Below are 11,015 nucleotides of genomic sequence, written 5' to 3' on the forward strand. Positions count from 1 at the left end.
TTCCACAAATTGGACAATAACCTAAGCTTGACAAATGACCAAAATGTTTATCTGTTAAAAGTACATGCCTTTGCCAATCAGGCTTAAGGTACGAGTAAAACACACTGTTTGACAGACAGAAAAAGGAGCTGCTGGATGCGGTACGTGGCCTGTGGCCCCTGGCCTGACACCCTTGGGTGGGATTCCATGCTTCTCTGTCTGGTGACTTGAAAATGTCCCTCTATGGGAAGTCCTGGGCTGGGTGCTGCAAAATTACCCTAGGAGCTCATTAAAAATGTAGATCCCTCTCCTCTAATTAAGTAAATCTGGGGTTAGGCAAAGGATGGCATATTTTAAACAGGTCTCCCAGTCAATTCTGCAGCACAGTCACGTTTTGGCTACCTACATGTGTACATTTAATAAATATAAACCAGTGCTTAGGTGTGAATATTTGGATATTTCTGCCTTGCACAAAGTGGTTCAGATGTCGCAACAGTTCTAAATGCAGGAGAGCTGCACTGTCCAGTACAGTAGCCACCTGTCACAGGTGGCTACTCAACACCTGAAATAGGCCTATTCTGAATTGAAATCCTCTGTCAGTGTTGAATAACACCAGATTTCAAAGACTTGAGGAAAATAAAAAAGAATATACTTTTAAGGTGGCTACTAGAAAAACTAAATCACCCATGTGGCTCACAGTCTATTTCTACTGGACAGCGCCAGTTGGAGGACGTAAATAACCTTGTCAAGCATGGGGGCGGGGGCAGCTGTGTGGAAAGCAGGGCATAGCAGGGGTCAGGGGAAGATATTTGGACCACCCAGCATCCTAACAGCACTCCTGGCAGCTTGGCCTGCAACAGAAACCTCCCTCTGCCAACACAGCTACAGCAGCTCATCCATGAATGAGTTTCCTGCTTGAGCCCAAGCCCACTGCAAAGACTCGGGAAACGTCCAGTCTCCTAACAGGTTGAGTCTGAAACGGACCGGCTGTCAGCCACTTGCCAGAACTCAGAGGGAGGTTTCACATGGGAAGAAAGTGTGGCTACTGCAAATGGTGGGTGGTGTGTGGGCCAACTCACCCGGCCCTGTTTAACCTCTACCATAGCTTAAACAACTCTACTTTTGTGAAAGAGAAAGAAAACTCTGACGGCCGATAATTAAACAAAATCATGTTTGTTGTTTATTTAATTACTAGAATAAGAGTGTATTCAAATAGCCTCTCCGAAATACTAATACTGTGCTCCAAGAAAGAAAGATAGGGTTAGCCTCAGCGGCAGTCCCCAAGCATGGTCCTCTGGGCCAGCAGCTCCAGCATCATCTGGGAACTTGTTAGAAATGCAAAGTCTCAGGTTCTAAACCAAACCTCAGGAATCAGACACACACTGACGACATATGCCAGGGAGCAAGATCTCAAATGCTTGGGAGAAAAACGGTTTTGCAGCTTCTTTTTTCTGCGTTTGAAATTTAGGAGGGAATTTCCATGCAGGTGGGAGAAAGCAAGGGACTGAATTACAGGATAGTTAACCAGGTTACGTGCTCTCTTGAGGGTGCGAATCCCCTTCAAGGGGTATTTCTTCTGGTATTTCAAAGGCGCGTTAACCTAGATGCACCACAACGATGGACAAGGTTGGCTTAAAACCTTTCACTAAAAAAGTTAAAGGCCTAGGGTGCGACTACCCACCATGACCTGCCGGTTAGGAATTTACGATTAGATCACCCTGTGAGGTTACTTTCGGTAGCGCTCTTTTTTTTCATCCACAAAATGTGCTCTAAGACAGAAAACCAGTGATCTAGAGAAAGAAGAGGCCATTTAAAGGGAAGCCCCAAGGGCGCCACCGAAAGGAGTTGATGGAAGTGTCTGCTCTCTATTGCATCTGCTGTCACTGGGAACATTGAGGGAGCCAGTTAAGAGACCAGGTTTTGGAGTCAGGGGTACTTGGCTCACAGTCAAACTCCACTCCCTACTGTGTGACTCAGGGTAGTTACTAAACTTTTCTGAGCCTGTTCTGCCATCTGAAAGATGGGAAAAATAATACATCCTGTGTATGATTATTGTTAGGAGTAGATGAACTAATGTACGGGAAAGGCTGCCCATGGTTCTTGGTACAGAGCAGGGGGTTGTAATTAGCTAAGTGAAAGTAAGACATCCACAATGCTAGGAAATAACTGACAGCTTCCGTGGCATCACTCAACCCAGTGTCATTATCTTATCTGTGCCCATAGCCCGCTTTTTTTTTTTTCATGGAAATTCCTTATTTCCTATGACTACTCAGTCTACAGCAGTTTTATCTAATCTCCTTCTTGCTTAATCAACTCATTAAAGTTTTATATACTTGGTCTTACTGAATGGCGTTTGACCTCAGGGAACTCCCACCTGGTTTTAGAGGGTTCCTACTTCCCGTGCCTTCTCGTGGCATGGCACAGAGGCTGGTTTAATCAAGTGACTCTGGCTTGCCTGGTATTTGGGCTCATTCTCAGCTTTGCTGCTTTCCTAAGCCTATCTCACAAAACATCTACTGCTTTAACGTCATGGCTGTTTGCTGAAGTGACTGTGACTTTGGAACATGGAAGGATCCACCAGGGTCTAGAAATAGCAAGCTTTACTCATAGTTGTTTTGTTGTTGTTGTTTGTTTGTTTGTTTTCTTTCCTGGATCTTTGCAGGGAAGAAGTCACGTATCAGGAAATATCGTTTTCAATGGATCTGAGATGGGCTGAGTCATTGATAGATACATATCAAGGTGGCTCTCCCCAACATAAACAACCAGTTTGGGCAGCAGCCCCCTTTTGTCTACCAGGCAGTATAAACACCCAGATCAGGCCAAATTAAAAATCTGAAACCAAGAATCCCCATTGGTTTCCTCTGTCAGGGAGTATTTATCACCAAAGACCTGTTTTCAGTGCTCTGTGCACAGGGGTGGATATCACTGGTGCTGACCATGGGGACTGCAAGTGAGCAGTAGAACCATTGGCTTCCCCTTCAGAAGGCAGAGAAAATGAACTGTCCATTTCCTCACTGCCAGCTCTGACTACTGCGGAGCTGTGGTTGGAGGAGGAAACTGGGGGACCCTGCTCCCTTCCTGTCCCCCACCCCCACCCTGAGTTCAAGCAAGGGTGGACTTCAAGTGAGGGAGGGAGGGAAGGCAGTGTCTACTCTGGGTATGTAGGGGAGGCTGACTTCTTAGAGAATCAAGAAACTATCAAACTTCTTCCTAAACGTGTTCTTGGCTGAGGGCCCTCTTTTGCGGTCTAAGCTGCCCGTGAGGCTTAAAGACTCCCCTTTTAAGGTATAGTTGGCATACAACATTATATTAGTTTCAGGTGTACAACATAGCGATTTGATATTTATATACCTTACAATGTGACATCTCACTAACTTATCACATCATGCAAACTTATCACAATATTATCGATCTCCCTTCACCTTTTCCACCCATCTCTCCAGCCCCTCCTTTGAGCTCTGTTTCTGAGGCTCTGTTTTCTTTTTCTGTTTTAGATTTCACATTTGCCACAACATAGATGGACCTAGACAGTATTACGCTTAGACACTGCTTGATTTTCAGTGCTGGGGTGCTGTCTTTGAGTCAATTGCCTTTACGTCATTCAAAAAGGTGCCAACCAAAAGCTTTCAGAGATGCCTGTCTTGGCTTCCTGCTCTGGATGACTGTGTTAAGATCTTATATCTCACAAGCAAGAGCCAGTGAATTGCTATTTTCCTGGAGCCATAACTCTGAAGCCATCCTCGAGTAAAAGGAGGCAGTGATTTGTTATCAATGTCTGCCGGAGGCAAAATGTGACCAATAGTCTGGATATAGAACATCCATCATTTTTCTTCTAGAGCAAAAATTCTTTACATTCTCAGCCTCTGCACAGGAAGTCTCCTTTAGGCTACTTACTTTGCCCACGCCTTGCTTCAACAAACGAAATACTGATAATGTTACAAAGTATTGAGTCCCTATGTGAGGATCACTGCGACAGGTATTTTTCACGTATTGTCTGTGTTCTTTCTCGAGGAATGCATCCTAATTGCTACTCTGAAGGAGACTGCTGAGACTCAAGGAGAGTGAGCAATGCCTCCAAGTCACCGTGGCCAGGTACTGGATTTGAACCCAAGGCAGCCTGACTCAACAGCTGATGCTCTATGCCCCCATCTACTATCTCCAGGCCTCTCATTCTTAGGCTATGTATGGTTTCTTCCATGTAATAAAATAAACATATTGTTAATTCATGCAGAAAAAAAGTCCATGAGATACGGGAGTCATTCAGTAAATTAATATTGAGTGGATGAGTGGACTGAGCCTGTATCAGCTCCTCTCTGCCCACAGGCTCAGCCACAAGTTCCCAGGGAGTGCATGACCTTGGGGATGACTCCAGGCTCTGCCCTCCAAACCGCCTTGCCCATGCCCTGACCTTATAGGACCCTGTAGAATTGAGGCTTCAGGTGGTTTCATATCTCCTGCCAATGTTTCCCCACAAGGCAGACTTTGGTTTCCCTTTGTCTGATGCCCATGGTGCGATGCAGCCAAACCAGCTCCTTTGGGATCCAGTCCAAACCAAAGAGTATTAACAGCATGCATGAAAGAGCATTGAAACAGTTTGAAGAATGGACTGTTTTAAATCATAAATACTGTAAAAACAGCTTGTAGGCATCTTTTAAGAACCACAGATGGCTGGAAAAATGCATTTTGGACACATAAGAAGGTGAAGATATCTGTGAACACAAGGCGAACTTTGGTTTTAATTTTGTTCATTTAGGACCCATAGCTATTTTTTTCTATAAAATAAGGAAAATGAAAATGAGGCATCTCTAGGAGTGCACTATAGCATCTGTAGCATGACCTAACATTTCAAAAATGATCTTTAAATTCAAGGATTTGGGGGAAATGGAGACCATGACCGTTTTGTTAAACAAATTCCAGCCTGGTTAGAAACCGCATGAACACAGCAAATGAAGAAGTCGGTTAATGACTGACTGATGATGCTGAAATCTCCTCCACTCATCCTGAAGTCATGCAGCTCCTTCTCACGGGCTCCTCTCACAGTCTTCGGTTTCTCATGGCAGGATAAAAGAGGCTTTCTCTCCATGAAAACTGTTTTGCCTGACTAATGCCTGACTCCCAGACCGTGAGTAAGGTGCAGACATGACTTTCACTTAGCGGGGCGGGAGGTGCTATCTCTGTGGACAGTCGGACGGACCAGGACATTCCTAGACACACGTGCTCTGCTTGCCTCCAGGCCCCTGCACTCTGCCTCTGTCCTGCTGCAGTGGTGGCTTCTTCTGTGTCCTTGGCTGCCTCTCCCCAACCTCTTAACACTAAAGGACGAGGGCTTAGTTCTCAGTCTTCTCCTCCTCTTTATCTTACTTCCTTGGTTATTCCCTTGAGTCCCGTGGCCTGTACACTGAGAACTCTCACACTTGTTCCACAGCCCAGACCTTTTCTCTAAACATCAGCTCATACTTCTGAGTCCCAATTTCACCTCTCTACCTTGACACCTAATGGCTTCCTCTAACTTAATTGGTCTAGAGAGAATGCCTGGTCTTCCCCCAGATGATTGCACAGGAAGTCTTCCCATCGCAGGAACAGCATCTCCATCCTTCCAGGTGCTCCAGCTGAAGACCACACAGGTGTCCTTGATGCCTCTTCTTCTCTGATACCCGACCTGCCATCTATCAGAACATCTGTTAGCTTCAAAATAGGTCCAGAATCAAACTCTTTCTCAAATCTCTGTTCATTTCCCTCCCCATTTCACTCTAAGGAAACAACCATTTCACGGTTGTCTAGAAAGCTCTATCAGGCTTTTTTCTCTCTGACCTCACCTCCGACTCCTCTCTAGCCACACTGGCCTCCTGGCTGCACCCCAAGAACACTGGGCACCTCCCACCTTAGGAGCATGGCACTGGGTATCCCCACCTCTTTCAAGACTTTCTTCAAATGTTGCCTGCGCAATGAGGCCCCCCTGGCTGAGTAGTCCCTGTGTCCTAAGAGGACTAAATCAGACAATGCCTCCAAAATGCACAGGTCAGGGCCTGGCACCTAATAATACACATCCAATAACTTTGACTTTGAAACCACATGGAAAGAATGGCTGACATGTGCACACCTGCATAGGCCTACAGCCCTAAGGGAAGGCGAGATGCCCGCTTCATGGGATACGAGCTAAGTCTCCAGAGACCCATCTTCCTATCTCCATGTCTGTTCATATTTGTTCATATAGACACCTTCACCCAAGGTATCTCTTTCTTGTCTCCTCCTGCCCATTACCCTGTAGACAATCTAGATAAGTTCCCACTTTTATAACCAGAATGTCTCCATTTCAAACAAGTCTTATCCTTTTAGAAAACTAGACAACAAAAACTGGGCATTTTCCACTAATTTCCTCACCCCCAGTTCCTCCCTTGGGTCCTCTCCAAGTCTACGCAAGCAAGTGGACACTTGGAGTGTGACGAATCCAGCACTTAACCACAGATGGCATTCATTCTCATGCTTGCCCAATATGGACCAAAGTTTTGACTTAGTTGATTTAAATCCAGAAAATATCCAGCAGTTTACAATTTATTATCTCTGACCACTCGGAGAATGGTCTGTGTGATTACTTTTTCTTTAAAAAAAAAAAAAGTCATATGATATTTTGAACTGGTTAACTTCTATGATGACTTACAGTTATCATTTAAGAGAAAAAAATGGAAAGTTTTCTTGCACTTGGATGAGAGGAGAGGGAACTGCCTGCATCACTGATGCTTTGGAGTGTCTGAACAAGAGTAATTGGAAGAAGGATGGATGCAGCAGCTTATCTCTTTGCCTTTCAAAATTAAAAATTGAAAGCTCTTTATAGGACAACTTTGAGGAGTTAGAATTCCGAACCAAGCAATAAAGTTTGTTCTCTTCACACGAACTTTGAAAAGCAAGCTTGAATGTTCTCAAGTTTAAAACCGAAAGAGGAAAATGCTGAAAACAAAAGTATGGAATGACTGAGGAGATAATTCCTAGAATTCCAAAAATGTCCCTATATTTTTCCATTTCATCCTATAAATGAAAAAGGCATCAAAGAAAAATAATGCTACTTGCACAGTGCTTGTCACCTCAGAAATCACTAAGTATCTTTACTCTTTAGTATCTTCATTTTGATTATAATAAATAAGGTAAAATCCGTATCTGGGGTTTTTGTAAAATATTTGTCATATGTATGAATGCATGTATATGTGTATACACATATGTTTGGTTACTAATTTTTTAATCATCAACTTAAAAATGTTATTTGGGGCAAGAGTTATTGGAGAGGATGGTAGGGAAATAACAAGGACTCAGTCCATTTTGTCCCTTACCAAATGCCATCACTGAGAAATATACTCAGTAAATGTTTGTTGACTATATGAATAGATGACATGGTGCAATTAACCAAAATACGTATTAAAGCAAGATGGTAGCATGTACAATATTAAAGGAAGGAAATTCAAGCAACCGGGAGGAAGCTTCTGCAACGATCCATGACATCCCGATACCAACATTTTGTGGTTGTTGTTGACATTTTGACATTCGTACCAAATCGTAATCCCCCACAACAAACGATCAAACTTTCAACTGCTTTTATTACCATGACAAGGTGCATAAGATGCCCCTCATAAGCCTTACCCGATTGCTAATCTGCACCCCATCCCTGACTCTCATCTCATTCTTCCTTAGGCCTCCCTTCATCCTTTACTCTTTCCTTCCAGGTGTCCTGGAAGGAAATCAAAATATCCCTGGTCTCCAAACAGTGTCATCCATTGTCCACACATGGGGCACCAATGGCCTGACCAATGGTGCCGCTAGTGGCTGCATAAGGAAAGGCAGAGTGAGAGGAAGTCAGAAGGAATGATCCACGAGACTTGGCACCAAAGCGGATGCAGCAGACGGAACACAGAGAGTGGCAGCTAAAGATGACTCTAGTCAGTATGTGATGAAAGAATGAAGACTTTGAGGAAGTAGGAAGCAGAACAGGGTGTAAGGACAGCGGAAGAGGATGTATTTAGACTAGGGCATGCCAAGGTCAGCAGCAACATCTGAGCCCTGAGTGGTTCCACAGTGTCACACATGAGAGACGGCGATGTGTGGCAACGATACGCACTGGGGTCACGTTCCAGCAGGGCTGTCGAGCAGAAGAAGGAGCTCTAGGAAAGAGATCCCTAAATGAGGGTTGTGTTGATGCTGCAGGGGTCTGGCTTCCACATATGCCAGGCCACACACTCCCTGCTTCTCACCACTAAGGGAACCAAACACTTGCTCTCACTGATTGTTGACATCCCTTCCAGTCTGAAGCTAGAAGAGGAGTCCAACTTTATAAGCCATGTGTGGTTGAGGGAGTTGTCAGAGCTTCATCACAGGGAATGCTCATTACTCTTCTATACCTCGCTTATTCGAATAAAAAAAACTCCTTAGAATTCTTCCCCTGAGAGAAAGTTCTTTCCCCTGAGAAAAAAACGGGGCTGCAATTTGGAAACCCGAGGCACGTTTGCCAGGGCTGCTGTAACAAAGTACCACGAGCCGGGTGACTTAGCAACAGAAATTTATTTTCTCATAGTGCTGGAGGTGACGGTGAGAAGGAGCCTGATATCAAGGTCGATTCCTTCTGAGGGAGGTGAGGAAAAAGGACCTGCTCTAGGCCTCTCACCGTAGCTTTTAGATGTCTGTCATAATATTCACATGGCATCCTCCCTGTCACTCCACATTGTCTTTCCTCTGTGTCCAAATTTTTTCTTTCCATAAGGACACCAGCCATACCTAGTGTGACCTCACCTTAACTCAATTACCTCCCAAAAGACTTTGTCTTCAAACAAGGCCACATTTTGAGGTACTGGGGAGTAGGACATCAACATATGATTTGGGGGGTCGGTGGGGCAGGCACAAATCAACCCATAACATCAAGTCAGAGAGGAAGTACACATTCCAGGAGACCTCCCTCTAAGTGTGCAGAGCTGGCACTCATCAGCTTAGCCTCCGACCTTTGGAAATCCCCTGCATCTGGTTTTCCTAATTCTCGTAATCTCATTCCACCAAAAAAGACATCTAAGTACATTCCGTGCATTTCTGGTGAGGAGCTCACTCTGCTGCACTCATATAACTTGCTCAGTTTTAACTAGAGTGGTTTAAGTGGTTTGGTTAAGCCAAGATCTGAGGCATTTCACCCATTCCTCTAAGCCTAAACAAATCTGATCTAGATGTTTAAGACACTGCACAATATTAGACCATCTGAAGCTCCAACGTTTCGGGGCAAATTAGGATGATGATGAATGTGGTTTGTGACCTATTCCCTTCTAGTCATTACAGGGAAGCCCCATCTCATATTGCTCCAAACTGGTTGGAGGGTCACCACTAGATGAGACAATTATTTGCATCCAGGACAGGGAAACATGGGCTCAGATGCAGGTACTTTGGTAGAGCCCTGACAAGGTTCCAGGTACTGTGCTAAGCCTGAGGATTCACCAGTGAGCAGAATGGTCTTCTGGATGGGAGATGAAATTCTCACATTACCAGAAGCAGAAGGAATTTGCAAGTGGGAGGGCCTAGAAGCTCAGGGCCAGTGGGACTGAACCTGCTGCTTTTGGTCACAATTCTTGCTTACTGATTGTGCGAACATTTTGATGGGTGGATTCCCACACCAAACCAGTTGCTAAATATTTTTACATTACCTTAGTGCATGAACATACTGTTGGGAGGGAAACTGGGAAGGGGGTGGAGCGGTAACCAGCTTAAGCCACGCTTTAGATGGTTACATGGTTTAGAGAATTAACTTGAGGAAAATGAGGCAGGATTCGTGCAGCAATTCTCAAACATCTCAGCATCAGGATTCTTCCAGTGTTAAAAATTATCGAGGACCTTAAAGAGCTTCTGCTTATGTGGTTTTGTGGTTTATATATATTAATATTTACCATGTTAGAAATTAAAACCAAGAAATTTTTATAACGTGTTCATTCGAAATAATAACTAACCCTTTACATGTTAACATAACTATCATATCTTTCATGAAAACTAACTAGATTTCCTCCCCCAAAAATGTAGTAAGAAGATTGTCATCGTGCTATATTTTTGGAAATGGATTTAATGCCTGGCCTCAGCAAAGACAGGCTCTCATAACTACTTCTGCATTCAGTCTGTTAGTTATGCTCTTTTAGCAGATGTATATGAGGAAAATCCGGCCTTACACAGATATATAGTCGGAAAAGGCAGGACTTTGTGGATCTCCTGGAAAGAAGCCGTGGCTTCTCAGGGTCCTCTGACCACACCTTGAGAACCACTAAACTAATGGTTTTGTTATCTTGTGGCATCCTGTTTGGACCTCATCTCCTAGCTATCCTGTTACAAGGAGATTCAAACCTAGGATTTTAATCCATAATATGAAGTTTTTTCATTTGTCTGTGTCATGTACATATCTATAAAGTCTGAAACCTCCACATTTGAGAAGTCGGTTTTGGGCTAAAAGTCACTATCTTTTAGTTTGTTTGCAGTGAGAAAGTTAGTAAAAAAAATAAATAAATAAACTAGAAACAATTATAATTACCCAATACCTATATTTAATTACCACACATAGATGTTTGTTTGTGGTTGTTTTTTACGCTTCCAACTCTAAAGACCCAGAAACTCGTAACTATGAACTGAAATAATGTTAAAATACGTACCCGAAACCATAGGCAATAGAAAGTAATTTGTAAATTTTGTTCTGCTGTCTTGCCTTTTTTTTCTTGGTCTTTCGAGGAACTGTGTCACATGAATCACGATGACCACTGGCAATGACAAAGGAAGATAAAGGACACTGATTCATTGCCCAACTTTTCAAGCCCGATCCAGATTAGCAAACTGTGGCTCTCTCTGCTGACCAAGGGGGCTTGACTTTAACAAGACTCAGTATAGACACAAGAGACAGACTCTTGCAAATCTTAGCTGAGATATAGACAGTCTCACCTTGAAAGCAGCCCAATGTTGTTTTGTCTAAGCCAGTGGTTTGTAGAATACCATGTGATCACAGTTAACAAGGGCGACTGATTTCGATGGGACCAGGCCAT

The 11,015-nt window shown here is 43.8% G+C and overlaps 1 long non-coding RNA gene across 1 annotated transcript; it reads left to right on the forward strand.

Annotated features, from left to right (window-relative positions):
• The first annotated feature begins 5,025 nt into the window (after positions 1-5,025).
• On the forward strand, positions 5,026-7,821 carry LOC112479764. The gene is made up of 2 exons (XR_003046361.1): positions 5,026-5,110; positions 7,692-7,821. It is a non-coding gene; the product is annotated as an uncharacterized LOC112479764 (long non-coding RNA).
• Positions 7,822-11,015: the final 3,194 nt, after the last annotated feature.

Source organism: Pteropus alecto, unplaced genomic scaffold (assembly GCF_000325575.1).
Source record: "Pteropus alecto unplaced genomic scaffold, ASM32557v1 scaffold21, whole genome shotgun sequence".
Lineage (NCBI taxonomy): Eukaryota > Metazoa > Chordata > Mammalia > Chiroptera > Pteropodidae > Pteropus > Pteropus alecto.